Source organism: Mastigoproctus giganteus, chromosome 5 (genome assembly GCF_048544385.1).
Source record: "Mastigoproctus giganteus isolate SK-2022 chromosome 5, ASM4854438v1, whole genome shotgun sequence".
NCBI lineage: Eukaryota > Metazoa > Arthropoda > Arachnida > Uropygi > Thelyphonidae > Mastigoproctus > Mastigoproctus giganteus.
The window spans coordinates 179,562,789-179,576,951 of NC_143579.1; the positions used below are offsets into that span (position 1 = coordinate 179,562,789).

Here is a 14,163-nt window from a genome sequence, read left to right on the forward strand (position 1 = left end):
TACAAAGCAGTGAAGAGTTGAACAATGTGCTAGAAGAGTATAAGCTCTCAAAAAGAAGTCTCCCTCATACTGCACGATTCTGGAGCAAATATGGTTTTTAGGAGCATTAGCAACTAAGGCCACATTGCCCCTGGGATATGCGGTGGTCATTCCCTGACCTTTTCGCATCCTCCGTATTTGGTGGTCACGTACTCAAACCCCTTTCTAATCAAGAAGCGTGTGCTACACACTGCTGCTCCTGCCCACCTGGCTACGGAGGCACCCGCAAATATGGTAGCTGGTGTCACTAATAGTGGTTTACAGTGACAATCATGCTTCATACACACATTACAACTTCATAATGACTTCATATTTGCCCAGCAAGCTGTAAGGACTCATTACTATCAATAGAAATATTGTAAAATGCTTCAGTCATTGTTTCAGCAGTTAACAAATTAATAAAAATACAGAAGTAGTTAAGTTTAAAGAATCATAAATTAATTCAAGATGTATCCACTTGTTGGAATTCAATGTATTACATGCTGGAAAGAAACGCAGAACAGCAAAAAGCTCTTGCAACCTATGCCGTTGATAACAGTATTTTCACATTAAGTTCATACCAGTGGGGTCTCGTAGAAAAGATTGTCCAACTCCTAGGTCCACTTGAGGAAATCACATATGAAGCGAGTAAAAGAGAATCTACCACTTCAATGATAACCCCAGAATTTTGACTCTTAATTTATTTTTGTCCAAAGCTGTCCAAAATTTTAATTTCAGTGGAATTACCACAGTTAAGGAAAGGAGCTTAAATCATGAATTGTGAAAAGATTTTCCGCTTACATGGAAAATAAATCTTTGTGTTTATCAACTTTTATAGATCCTAGATTTAAGATAATTTCAAAGAAGTGATATTAAAAACAAAATAAAGGAATGGGTTTTAGAAGCTCTGGAGCAAGATCAAATGGAGGTAAAAGAGGATTCTCTTGATGATATTTCAACAGGATATACTTCAACCAGTTTTACTGAAGATCAAGATAACCAGGCTTTACTATGACTTTCAAGTTTGTTTGATGAATTAGCTTCTGCTAAGACAGATAGTGTTCAAAATGGAGGAACAGAAGAAATAGGTTTTCCTGAAAATGAGGAAACTCTTACGTTTTTGCATTACAATTTTAAGAGTATTCAATTTTGATTACCCTGTGTAAAACTACTTTTAATTTGTTTTTTCTTATATACTGTGTTAAAAAGGTTATAAATTTGATTAAAATACCTGTTGAGTTGCATTTAATGAAACAACTTGGCTATAACAGCAGCTAAAGTCAGAAAATGTTTGTGTAATCCATTTCAGTATATCAAAGCTATCTGATGAATCTCTTGGCAGTGATTAATTGGCTTAAATTTAGCAGGAAATGGCCAATTAATAACACTGATTAATTGATAAAAAAGCCAATTAATGATTAATCGGGCAAGGAGCCACTTACCAATTATGTACCAATTAATCGGTGCATCCTTAGTGGCACCAGTGGTCACCAACAAAACTGCATTTAGTATCACTGTGATGATGCAGGCTATGCAAAAGCCAGGCGAGTGAAGTTGTGTGGTGTGTCAGGGATTATGTGTTGTTTGTGTTGTTCATCTGGCCACAAAGTGGCCAGATGAACAACATAAACTGGGAGGCTTGATTGCCAAGGAAGAAGTCTCCCAGGATCTGTCCATTGGCACAGACCAGGACAGTAGAGGACACTGCAGAGAGCTACCCACATCTTGCAGAGCCAGGGATTGGGAAGGGGCCTAAGGCACACTCACTGGGCTGCCCTACTCTGGCTGTAACAAGAACAGGAACAAACAAGCCCAAAATAAATAAAAAGAAGTTTGGAATGTCTGAGGGCAGACCAACTGAAAACTAGATATAAATCCTTCAGTAGTAGGCTGTGGGAACCTAAAGGAGAGTATCGGAAGGGAAGACAGAAGATAGCACAAAGTATAGAAGGAGAACACTGCCGACCGGGCTAGCCGGGTGGGTAAAGTGCCTGCCTGGCAACCTAAAGGTTGCAGGTTTGATTCCCGCCTCGGGCTTGGATCAAAGTACTGCAAAAACCTTGGGAAGTGCATTATGGCCACAGAAGCTTATGCGCCAACAACTACCAAAAAAAAAAAAAAAAAAAAAAAAAAAAAGGTACGATTACTCCTGCTTTGGTGTAAATCCAAAGCAGGAGTAATCGTGCTGGAAAGATAAGTTACATGGAATAAAGGGTGGATAATGTACTGCTAATTTCCTTGGTGAAGAAGGTAGCAGCTGAGAAGTACCGTATTTCCCCACGTATGAGACGCATCTTTTTTCGAAAAATTTGGGGTCAAAAACTGGGTGCGTCTTATACAGTGGTTGTAGATTTTTTTTACTTTCGCACTTGTTGTCTTTGTGCTAATTGTTTCGCATTTGTTACCAGTATATTAGGTTGTTTTGCCACGTTCTGCCCAGAAATGGCTCAGAAAAGATTTTCGTACAGTGCTGAATTCAAGTTAAAAGTGAATGGAAATCGTGCTGCTGAACGTAAGTTTGGTCCTCCTCCAACTGAGAAAACAATCCGAGACTGGCTACGGGAAGAAGAAACCCTACTGAAAACGCCACAGCAGAAGAAGGCCATTAGAGGCAAGTCAGCAAAATGGCCTGATTTAGAGAGGGAATTGAAGATATGGATTGAGGAGCAAAGGGCAATTGGAATTCTTGTGTCCACAAAGATGGTTCAGCATGAGGCAAGAAGAATTGCTGATGAAAAAGAAGTTACTGATTTCAAAGGAGGACACAATTGGGGCTTCAGGTTCATGAAACGGAATGGACTAAGCATGCGCACACGCACCAGACTTGTATATTTGAATACAACACATCAAAAAAAAAAAAACACATCAAACAATACTACAAATAAAACATCAAAATACATTATCTGGTGCTTCTTGTTGACAGGATTTTTAGAAAATTATATGTTAATAGACAAAATGGATTCTGATATATCAAATGTAGTTGGACATAATGCTTCAAATACAAATGCATTGCATCAATTTTACAATTGATAAGACGAGAGGGTGTTGACTGTCATTAAAAGTGTAAGCAGTGAATTTCAAGCTACAAGAAATCATAAGTTTTTGAAGGCTTTGCTATTTAATTTACTTAATTGTCATATTATATTGTACTTTATAAGGAGCTTTATAGCCCTAGTCATACTTGTTATTTTATTTTTAATTTAGATAGAGATTTTGTAGGTCACTGCTTTGAATTACGTATATTAATATGTAAAACTGTTGTTTCTTTTGAATCTTGCTGCCATTGTTATATTATAGAGTCAGTGATAGGGTATTCAAATTTTTAATTGTGATAAATAGGTAGCTCTAAAGCGTAATACGTATCACTGCATTTAGGAATCTATTAGATAGTGTAGTATTGCTAATTAATTTATTAAATTTATTAATCTTATTAATATTCATTGTTAATCAATTGTATTCAGTTGGACATCATGCCCCAGACTGGAGCAGCAAAGCAGCAGGCACAAAGTAGCAGGCATGCTGTGGCTTGGGGGAGAACCAAGGGGGGGGTGATTCTCCAATGCATCACAGCCTAAAAAAATGTGCAACTTGTGAAATGTTTGTGGACTCTCTGGAACAGGACTTGATCTAGCCAAGGAGGATGTCTTTGTGTGTGCTAGGTGCAGAGAGTGTCCATTCCCTTTCATCCCATTTGTCTCCTTCGGGCCACCGTTCCCTAGGTTCCATTGTTGTTCCAAAGCCTATCCATGGATTTGGTCTTGAAGGGAATTTATATCGGAGTCTTAAGAATTCAAATCAATTTAAATTGAGAAGAATTTTAACTCAACACGTTAAACCATTAAATTTTTAAACGCCCACTTAGTCTCTCACAAGAAAGATCTTATCTATACTTTGGTCCATAGATCTTAATTAGGAGAGTTACCACCCCTTCCGCTAGGAGTTGGGCCTCTACTATCTAGCCGAAGTCTCCTCTTAAAAACCAAATCTACATATTTGTTAAAATATGAAAACATCTGCCTGTCCGTGAATAGGGTCCAAAGAGTCTCCTTCTCCAGTGTACCCGCAGACATTCTTAGCTCATACCTTAAGTCCACGTAATTTATGCATCAAGCATAATATGCTCTGATGTTTCTTGGCAACCACAATAACACAAGTCACTATCTCTCGGCCCCAATTGGTAAAGTCTCATGGCAAGTCTGTGCCCAGTCAATAGAAATGTGGCATGCAGTCCAAACTGCAACCACGCCTTCTTTTTATTCACTGTTTCCACGTTCAGAAGAAATTTATATGTTTTTCGGCCTTTATCTGTATTATCCCAATTATCCTGCCACTTTATCATAATTTCTCATAATATTATTACCTTTTCTAATTTTACATCACTTTACTATAATCTTTATATATATCAGGGCAGGAAATTATCCCCATATAGGTTTTTCTTATATTCCTTTTAGTAAAATATAACAAGCCAGAAAGCAAAACTACATACTGGACAGGGACTCTACCAGAGACTACATGTAAGGCCTCTGAGGAGACAGTTTGACACGCTCTGGTGATACCCAATAGTGCAAACTTCTGTGCCTGGATTAAATATTTTTGTATTATTACCATGGACACCCTATGCACCAAGCTCCAGATGCATAAGTCACTATGGGGACAAACAAGCATTCATATAACAAATTTATAGATCGACCTTTTACTCCCCAATCCACTGTTACAACCCTTTGAAGCTTCGCATAGAGTGTCCTTATTTTCTATTTTAAATAATGCACATGTTCAGTGAAAAATAAATGTTCTTCAATTTTTAGGCCTAAATATTTTGTCACCTTCATGTATCGAACTGCATCACCCAAAAGCCTCACAACAGGGGCTTGATTTAGACTTAACTTCCCTTTTTACAGCATTTGTATGGTTTTTTCCTTACGAAATCTCAAGTTTATATTTCTTAATCCAAGTTGCCAAAGGCGCCTCCGTAGCCAGGTGGGAAGGAGCAGCAGTGCGTAGCACATGCTTCTTGATTAGACCGGGGTTCGAGCCCGTCACCACTAAATACGAAGGATGCGGAAAGGTCAGGGAATGACCACCGCATATCCCGGAGCAATATGGCCTTAGTTGCTAATGCTCCTAAAAATCAAATAACCAAATAACTAACCAAGTTGCCAAATCACAAAGAACCTCACTTGCTTTGTTCTCAATTTGTTATCTTGCATTTCCTTGAATTAACAAAGCCAAATCATCTGCATACACTATTTTTATCACTCCAGGAACATCCGTATTTAGAAACTCATCAAAAACAATGTTCCAGGCAAATGGGCCAATCACCGAGCCTTGTGGACATCCTCTTGAAACTTTTTTTATTTAATTGTATAAATTTGGTCGCAATTACAACTTGTCTTTCAGCAAAATAATTCTTGAACACTTCATATAACTTACATGAACATTCTGTTTGCCTTATTCTAAATAATATGCTGTCCCACCAAAGCCAGTCAAATTCACCTTTAAAGTCAATAAATATTCCTAAGACATACCTCTTCCCACTACCCTCCATCTCCTGAACCAGTTTATAGGCAGCATCCTCAGAAGAACAATCTTTTTTAAATCCATATTGACTGTTCGATGCAAAACCTTTTCTTTCATAAATAATCATTAATAAATATATGAACAATTTATTACTAATTGTTCATATATTTTTGCTAGTACAGATAGAAAGGCAATGGGACAGCAGGCCCGTCTCATTTAACATACAATCTGAATTTTTCACCAGTAATTTTATTTGTGCAATTTTCCGGCTAGGTGGGAAGGCACCTTCTTCTAGACATTTATTATACATATCCATATAAATATTAGGATACATCCTAAAAGTTCTTTTTACAAATTCCACATCAATTTTATCTAGGCCCGGTGATTTACCACTCTTCGCCCAGCCCACTGCTTCCATTACCTCAATTAAAGTAAATTTCTCTTCTATTTCACCAGCATTTCCTTCCTTCATTTGCCTTTGCAACATACTTAATTCTTCCTCAACCTCCGGAAAGAGACCTTCCAAGACCCTATCCACAGAATCTCTCCATGTCAGGGTTTCTTCATCACCCTGTCCTATTGTATATGAAATATCCGAGAGGCTCCTTTTATTGTTTAAAACATTAAAAATCAAATTCCACGGATCCCTGCTCCCCCACAAACTTCCTCCATTTTACAATCTTAGCATTGCTGACAGCACAAACATAGGGACTCCTCAATTTTTGATATTGTACTTTTACTATTTCACAAAGTTCCAGTTTACCACTTCTTCTTAATCTTTGAAATTGATGTATTTTCTTGAAGCCTTCCTTCATCTGATACAGTTCATTGGACCACCAAAAAGCAGGACGATTGGCGCCTCTCCTTAGCTTCATATGTTTCTGGCACAAACTTTGTAATATCTCAGTCAATTTATTCACATATTGACTAGATGTCAAGTCAGACCAAACAACCTGCTCCACACTGTCACCATATTCAGTGTCAAATCTAGACCACTCAGCACTTTTAACATTATATCTATCCACATCATAATATATTCTAACTTCATCACTTCCATCTATTATAAAGGAGATGCTGTTATGATCACTCGTAGTGTAATTCTCACGTACATCCGTTCTTTAATCTTCCCTGTTATTGATGCTGTTGCAATTGTTATATCACTAAAAGACTGCCCATGCACAGAAGAATATGTCGGCTTATGTCCCAAAGTATTTACCACTTCTACCCCTGAAACAGTGAAGAACTCCTCAAGAATAATACCTCTTTCATCGATAAAATCTCCGTCCCCATAAGGGAGAGTTGGCATTTGAATCTGTGGCCACCACCAAGCCACAAGACTCTGCACAGCCTCTCTAGGTATTCCACATATGGTTCTATATCAGTTGAAGGTTGACAATATATGGTTGCTACATAAAACTTACCACAATGACCCATTACAGGGTCAAAAGAGCCGAAGAAAAGTCAGTATGTAGACAGAAAAAAAGAGAATGGGAAAAGAAAAGAATAGAAAAAATGCAAGAAGAATACGACAGAGGGCAGATCAAGAAATTCTATAAAGAAGTAGGAAATGTAAATAAAGGTTTCCAGCCCCGTCTTAACCTGTGTAAGAATAAGAAAGGAGAAATGGTGGGGGGAGTAGTGGAGGTCACAGAAGTTTGGAAGGAGCATTTTAATTCCTTACTTAATAAACAACAGGCATGCCCAGAAGAAATTGTATAAGAGAAAGAAGAAACAGATAATGTTGAAGGTATCTTGGGCCCAACAATAGAAGAGGTACAGGATGCAGTCCAAAAGACTAAAATAATAAAGCACCAAGAGAAGATAACATCCCAGCAGAACTCATAAAGGCAGGTGGCGAAAAACTGATCCAAAAATTACATTAGCTTATATCGGACATATGGGAAAGAGAAGAATTGCCAAATGACTGGAAGACGACGGTAATCATCCCAATCCACAAGAAGGGAGATAAACTAATGTGTGGAAACTACAGAGGGGGTTGCCCCACTTAGTATAACATATAAGATTTTATCCTTCATCCTGACTAGAAGAATAGCAAGTCTATCAGAAGGAATAGTTGGTGAATATCAAAGTGGATTCCATGCAGGGAGGTAGACCATATTTCCATATAAATATGACCATAGACCATTGACCATATTTCCATCTTCAGACAGATCTTGGAGAAGTGCTACAAATATAATGTAGATCTGCACCATCTCTTTATTGATTTCAGCCCAGCATACGATAGTGTGGATAGATTGGAGCTGTTGGAAACAATGGGAAGCCTAGGCATACCAAAAAAGCTTGTAAGGTTGACGAAGATCATGCTGGAAGGAAGCAAGGTTAAGGTGCAAGGGAATCTCTCTGAGTAAGTGAGGAGAGGGCTGATACTGAAACAGGGGGACCCTTTGTCATCTGTCCTTTTTAACTTGGTGTTGGAGAGGGTTATGAGGAATCGGCCACCTCCAATGGGATCATATATAACACTCTATCAGCACTTAGCTTATGCAGATGATGTAGTGATGACTTCCAGAAACCCACATATTCTGAGGACAGCTTTTGAAGAGTTTGAGAAAGAAGCAGAAAGGGTTGGGTTCAAAGTAAATGAAAATAAAATGAAGTTTATGATTACAAGTAGGAAGGAGGGACAAAGTATCCAACAGATTTGGCAAACAGCGAAGCATAGTTTCAATAGAACAGAATCCTTCAAATATCTGGGAGCTATGATTCAACATGACAGTAGTAACACCCCAGAAATTCAGGCTCATCTTAATGCTGGTAATAGATGCTACTTTTCCCTGTAGAAACATTTTCGATCAAAGCTGCTCTCTAGAAGAACGAAATTAATGTTATATAAAACAGTGGTATGACCTATCATGACTTATGTTAGTGAAACATGGGTGCATAGTAAAAAGGACAAAAAAACCTTTAAATGTGTGGGAAAGGAAGATATTAAGGAAAATCTTTGGCCCTGCAAAAGTCTGGGGACGAGTGGAAAATAAAGACAAACCAAGAGCTGAAGGAACTGTATGGAGAACCGGATATAGTGGGAGTGATAAAGAGCTCAAGCCTCAGATGGGGGCAGGCCATGTGATACGAGTGGAGGAAAACAGATGGCCAAGGAAAGCAATGGAAGGGCAATCAGGAAGAAGAATGAGAGGAAGACTGAGAAGGAGGTTGGTGGACGACATAGAGAACGACCTACGACAGCTTAGGGTGAGACGATGGAGAACAATGGCCAGGGAAAGAGACAGCTGGAGGAAAATCGTTGAGGAGGCCAAGGTTCTACAAGGACCGTAGTGCCGTGGAGTAAGTAAATAAGTATAGAAAGAGGATGATGAAAGAAAACAGAAAAATTGCGGTTATTGCTGACAACTGCCCTGCCCACCTTCACTTGGTAATTTCAAAACCTACAACAGTGAAGCTTGTTTTCTTCCTTCCAAATACCTCGTCTAAACTGCAGCCAGTGGACCAAGGCATTATCAAAAGTGTGGAGTCAAGATGTGATGGAAAAAACGATTAAGAATTGATTCACAAAAGCAGGTTTTGCTAAAACGCCAATTAATTGCGATGAGTGGGATGAACTACTATGAGGTATGGAGCAATCTTGGGAAGAATTCCAAGTGAGAGGTTTGATCAGTGGATAAATTGTTCTTGACGAATTTTTAGGAGTTGATAATGATGTCATAGTAGCTGAATATCCAAGTGACTCCAACATTTTGGAGAGTATTCAAAGAACTAGAGACAATATCGACAATGAGTTGGATGAAAATGAGGGCAATATTAAACTAATTTAAACTTTCAAATGCTACCAACAAGAAAATGCTGTTTTAAATGGGTAGCATTTAAAACTTTACTGGCACATTTTTTAAATGCGCCAGAAAATATATTTGAGTGTTTAAACAAATTTATGAATGATGTACAGTAAAATCCAGTGTACAACAAAAAATAACCAAATATTTTAAGAAATAATTCTTAAGAGTACTAATATATTGTGCACATCATGTAAGTAGTCATTTCTTAATATAGATGTATTAATAAATTTGGTTTAAAATGTTAGAAAAGTTATTGATTACTGATTTATTTTCCATCTTTTACTATATTTTTGAATGTTGAATTGCAGTATTTATCATTGTTGAAAAGGTCATATTTTTGTATAACAAAATTTCTGTTTACAATTTTTTCAAGCGAATGATTGATTTAATTATATAGAGGTCTGACTGTATTAATCTTATTATATGAAACTAGTCATAGAAAAATGTTAACTTAGTCTCAAATCCATAAACAATATTTCTTTTACATTATATGTAAATGTATAGTATTTAAAAAAATTGTGTTCATGTGTTGTAATATATATTTTTTCAATGAATTTTTTAATGTATACTTTTACGAATGCTGAAAAATTGCCTTCTTTAAAACCCTTTATTTTCCCTTAAAAACATTCATATTTCCTAACATCATCATCATCAGCCATTTTCAATCCACTGCAAGATGAAGGTCTGTCCAGCAGCTTTCCAGTTTCTTCTGTTTTTTGCAATGGCCATCCATTTACTACCCACAAACTCATGAATTTTAGCCTTCTCCGTTGTTTTATTCCAGGTTTTCTTCTAGCTCCTCTTGGGTACCATTCTATTATTTTCTTAGTCCATCTGTCATCATGTCTTTGAGCTATGTGTCCTGTCCAAGACCATTTTAGTTCTTTAGTTTAGATAACAATGTCCTTTACTTGAGTTTGCTGCCTAATCCATGTGTTTCTCTTCTTATCTAACAGTCTGATTCCCAATATAATTCATTCCATTCTTCACTATGTAGTTCTCAGCTTCTCTTCCATTCTTTTGGTGAGTGCCCAAGTTTCACTTCCATTAGTCATGGTGGGGAGTATACATTGGTTCATTATTTTACGTTTCAGATAAATTGGGATATTGCTCTTCAGTATGTGACTATATTTCTTGAATGCTATCCATCTGAAATTTATTCTTCTTTTGACTTCCAGCCATTTATCATTATTACAGCTAATGACTTGTCCCAAATAAGTATATGAATCCACTTTTTCAATTACTGCTCCCTCAATGATTATATCCCTTTCTGTGGCATACTTGTTCATCATTACTTTTGTTTTAGCCATATTCATCTTTAGTCCAAAATCCTTATTAACTCTGCATAACTGATTAAGATTTTCCTCTAATTCTTTGGAATTGTGGCTTATGATCACAATGTCGTCTGCAAATCGGAAATGGTTTATGTACTCTCCATTCACATTGACTCCTTTCTGCAACCAGTCCAATCTTCTGAAAACTTGAAGGACAGCAGTAAACAACTTCGGAGATATTGTGTCTCCTTGTTGAGCTCCTTTCTCAATTTTAAATTTACTACTGTCTTTGTCTAGTCTAATAAAGGAGGTACCATTCTCATATATTTTCTTCAAAATCATAATGTATCAGATGTCTATGCCTTCTCTTTCCATTGCCCGAAACAATGCCTTATGCTGTGTGGAGTCAAATGCCTTTTCATAATCCACAAATGCCAGGTATAATGGTGTTTTATATTCATTTTCTTTCTCTATTAGCTGTGATAATACATGATGGTGGTCCATAGTTGAGAATCCTGTCCTAAAGCCAACTTGCTCTTTTGGTTGATTCTCACCAAGTATTGGCGCCTCCATAGCCAGGTGGGAAGGAGCTGCAGTGCGTAGCACACGCTTCTTGATTAGACCGGGGTTCGAGCCCGTCACCACCAAATACGGAGGATGCGGAAAGGTCAGGGAATGACCACCGCATGTCCCGGAGCAATATGGCCTTAGTTGCTAATGCTCCTAAAAACCAAATAACAAACAAATAACATAACAAATCACCAAGTATTCTTTCTAATTTGTTAGTAATGACCCTTGTGAACAACTTGTAGATTTGGTACAACAAGTTAATTGGTCTATAATTTCCAATTTTTGCTTTATCTCTTTTCTTATGCAGCAAAATTATGCTTGTATTATTCCACTCCTTAGGGGTCATAACTTTCCTAATGTATTTTGTGAAGTCTTGCCAGTTTCTGTGTCATGTTTCTTCCTCCCAATTTTAACAACTCTACAGTAACTTAATCTTCACCTGGATCTTTTGATTCTTCATTTTCTTCAGTGCATGTTCTCATCAGGAAGGATGTCAAGTAAGTCGTATGTTTTTTGTAATTTATGATCCATGTTCCCCACTGCTTGCATAATTTCCTTGCTCCTTATATAATTCTTGATATTAGTTTTCTTCTATTTGAATTATGCCTTCTGCTAGTTATAAGTACACCATCACTATTCTTCAGTTTCTGTATCTTTTGTCTTTCTGCTCACGACTGCTGATTTTAGTCCTTTATTTTCCCTTAATGCTTGTTCTACTTTTCTTGTGGGCGCCTCCGTAGCCAGGTGGGAAGGAGCAGCAGCAATGCGTAACACACTCTTCTTGATTAGACCGGGGTTCGAGCCCGTCACCACCAAATACGGAGGATGCGGAAAGGTCGGGGAATGACCACCGCATATCCTCGAGCAATATGACCTTAGTTGCTAATGCTCCTAAAAACCAAATAACTAACTTTTCATGTGTTAGATCTTCTTATGTCCTCTCTGAGTCTCTTTCTAATGGCTTTGCATAATATACTCAATTGTATACTCAATTTTGTCCTTGTATACTCAATTTTGTCCTTGTCAGTGTTTATCTTGCTCTTCATTTGTCGACTTCAGTTCATCATGAAAAGTGTTTCTTGACTAATTTTTTCTTCTTTGGAATTCTTTTTACCTATAGGTTTTTCAGGCCTTATCACTTTAAGAAAATTGTATTCCTTGTCGATACCTTGGTCCTGAAAGGTCTTCAGAAGCTCAAACTTGTTCTTAAGTTCCAGTACATACTGCTTCTCCTCTTCTGTTATCTCAAAAACCTTTATATTATTTATTCAAGTCAGTTTTTTCCTTTCTTTTTTACATCTATATCAAGTGTGCATCTTACCATTCTGTGATCACTTCCAACATTTACCTTGTTCAGTATGATAACATCGTTCACGATATAATTTCTGTTAGTGAGATGAAGTCAATTTCATTAGTTCTTAATCCATTTGGGTTCTTCCACGTCCACTTTCTCTTAACCATTTTCTTGAAAAAAGTGTTCATTACTGACATTCCTCTAGATTCTGCAAATTCCACAAGTTTTTCACCTCTTTCATTTCTTTGACCAATTCAAAAATTTCCTAGTTTCCATTTCTTTGATGTTTTGTCTTTTTTCCAACCTTAGCATTGGTCTCCCATAATGGTGATGTAGTGAGTTATCTGTTCATATAGAAGTCTCTCAATTTCACTGTACCTTTCTTTCTTCAATCTCTTCATCATCATGGTTTGATGTTGATACATATATCATTATAACCTTTAATTCGTACCTCTTCAAAATCCTGAGTAGTAGTCTTGACACCAGTGATGTACTTTTGAATTTCAAAATGTTTTTTATGTATGTTTATGGACCAGAAAGCCAACTCCACCTTCACTGTTCTCATTGTTTCCATTGGTGTATAGCAGATTTACACCCGATAAACTTATAAGTGATTCATTTCTTCTTGTTTCAACCAAGCTGATAATATTCCAATTCACATTTTCTAATTCCTTTTACAGCTGTAATATTGTATCTTCACCGATGAGCGATCTTAATTGTAACAGGCCAAGTTCAAGGAGATTCTTAGCACTTCTGCTTCAACTCTGATCCTCTAGTTTCTGTAAGGGGGGACAGAGAGCCATTTATTTCGTCATGTTGTCATGTGCTGGAGGGTTTGGTCTTTTCCTCTTCACGCTGACTAGGTTTCTTGAAGAGAACCACTCTACATGGTCATTGCCAACAAAGTAACGTAACAGGGCTTACCATTGAGTAGGTGTTCATGAATTTTAGGGAGGCCAACCAAACTTCTCCTTAATCTTCTAAAATAGAAAGATATTGGATCCATCAGTGTTTTAGACTGAGTGCCTGATAACACAAAATGCCTGCTCCCCTCTAAGCCCCCTGATGAACAACACTAACTGTTGCCATAGAAGGTATATCAGTCTTAATGTCTGAGTTTGTTGATGGTACCAACATAGGCAGGGTGGTTAATGACAGTAATCAGTATGAGCTACTGCAACAAGATCTAGGAGAATTGCATCAATGGTGTGAGAAATGGCTGTTGTAGTAGTAACATTGATAAATGCCAGGTACTAAACATGAGTAGCAATAATCTCTGAGTAACTTATCAACTGTGTGGTACTACACTCAGCCTAGTGGGAAATGATAAAAAACTGGGATTAATTGTGCAATCAGATATGCAATTCTTTGAACAATGCACACAGGCTGCCAGGACAGCTCATGTGCATTTGTCAAATTTAAACTTTAATTGCCACTTCTCAGCCTATATGCCTAATCCTTCAAGATATTATTAGTATTAGTAGTGGCAAATGATGCAAGAAAGTAAGCTTATAGAGCTTCAGCTTAAAAAAAACCTAATCATCTTACCTGTCCATCCCTTCCAAAAATTGATATAGTATTTCCTTGAATTTATTCAAACAATGCTCCTGTGAGGAGATCTGAACAAGGTGTTTAAGGTTTTAAGTAGATTGAGTAAGTAAATGCTTATTCCATTCTT

At 37.3% G+C, this 14,163-nt stretch overlaps 1 protein-coding gene across 1 annotated transcript in view; it reads left to right on the top strand.

Annotated features, from left to right (window-relative positions):
• Nucleotides 1–14,163, top strand: part of pelo (pelota mRNA surveillance and ribosome rescue factor) — a 220,382-nt gene that overhangs the window by 40,285 nt on the left and 165,934 nt on the right. The window lies entirely within an intron of this gene.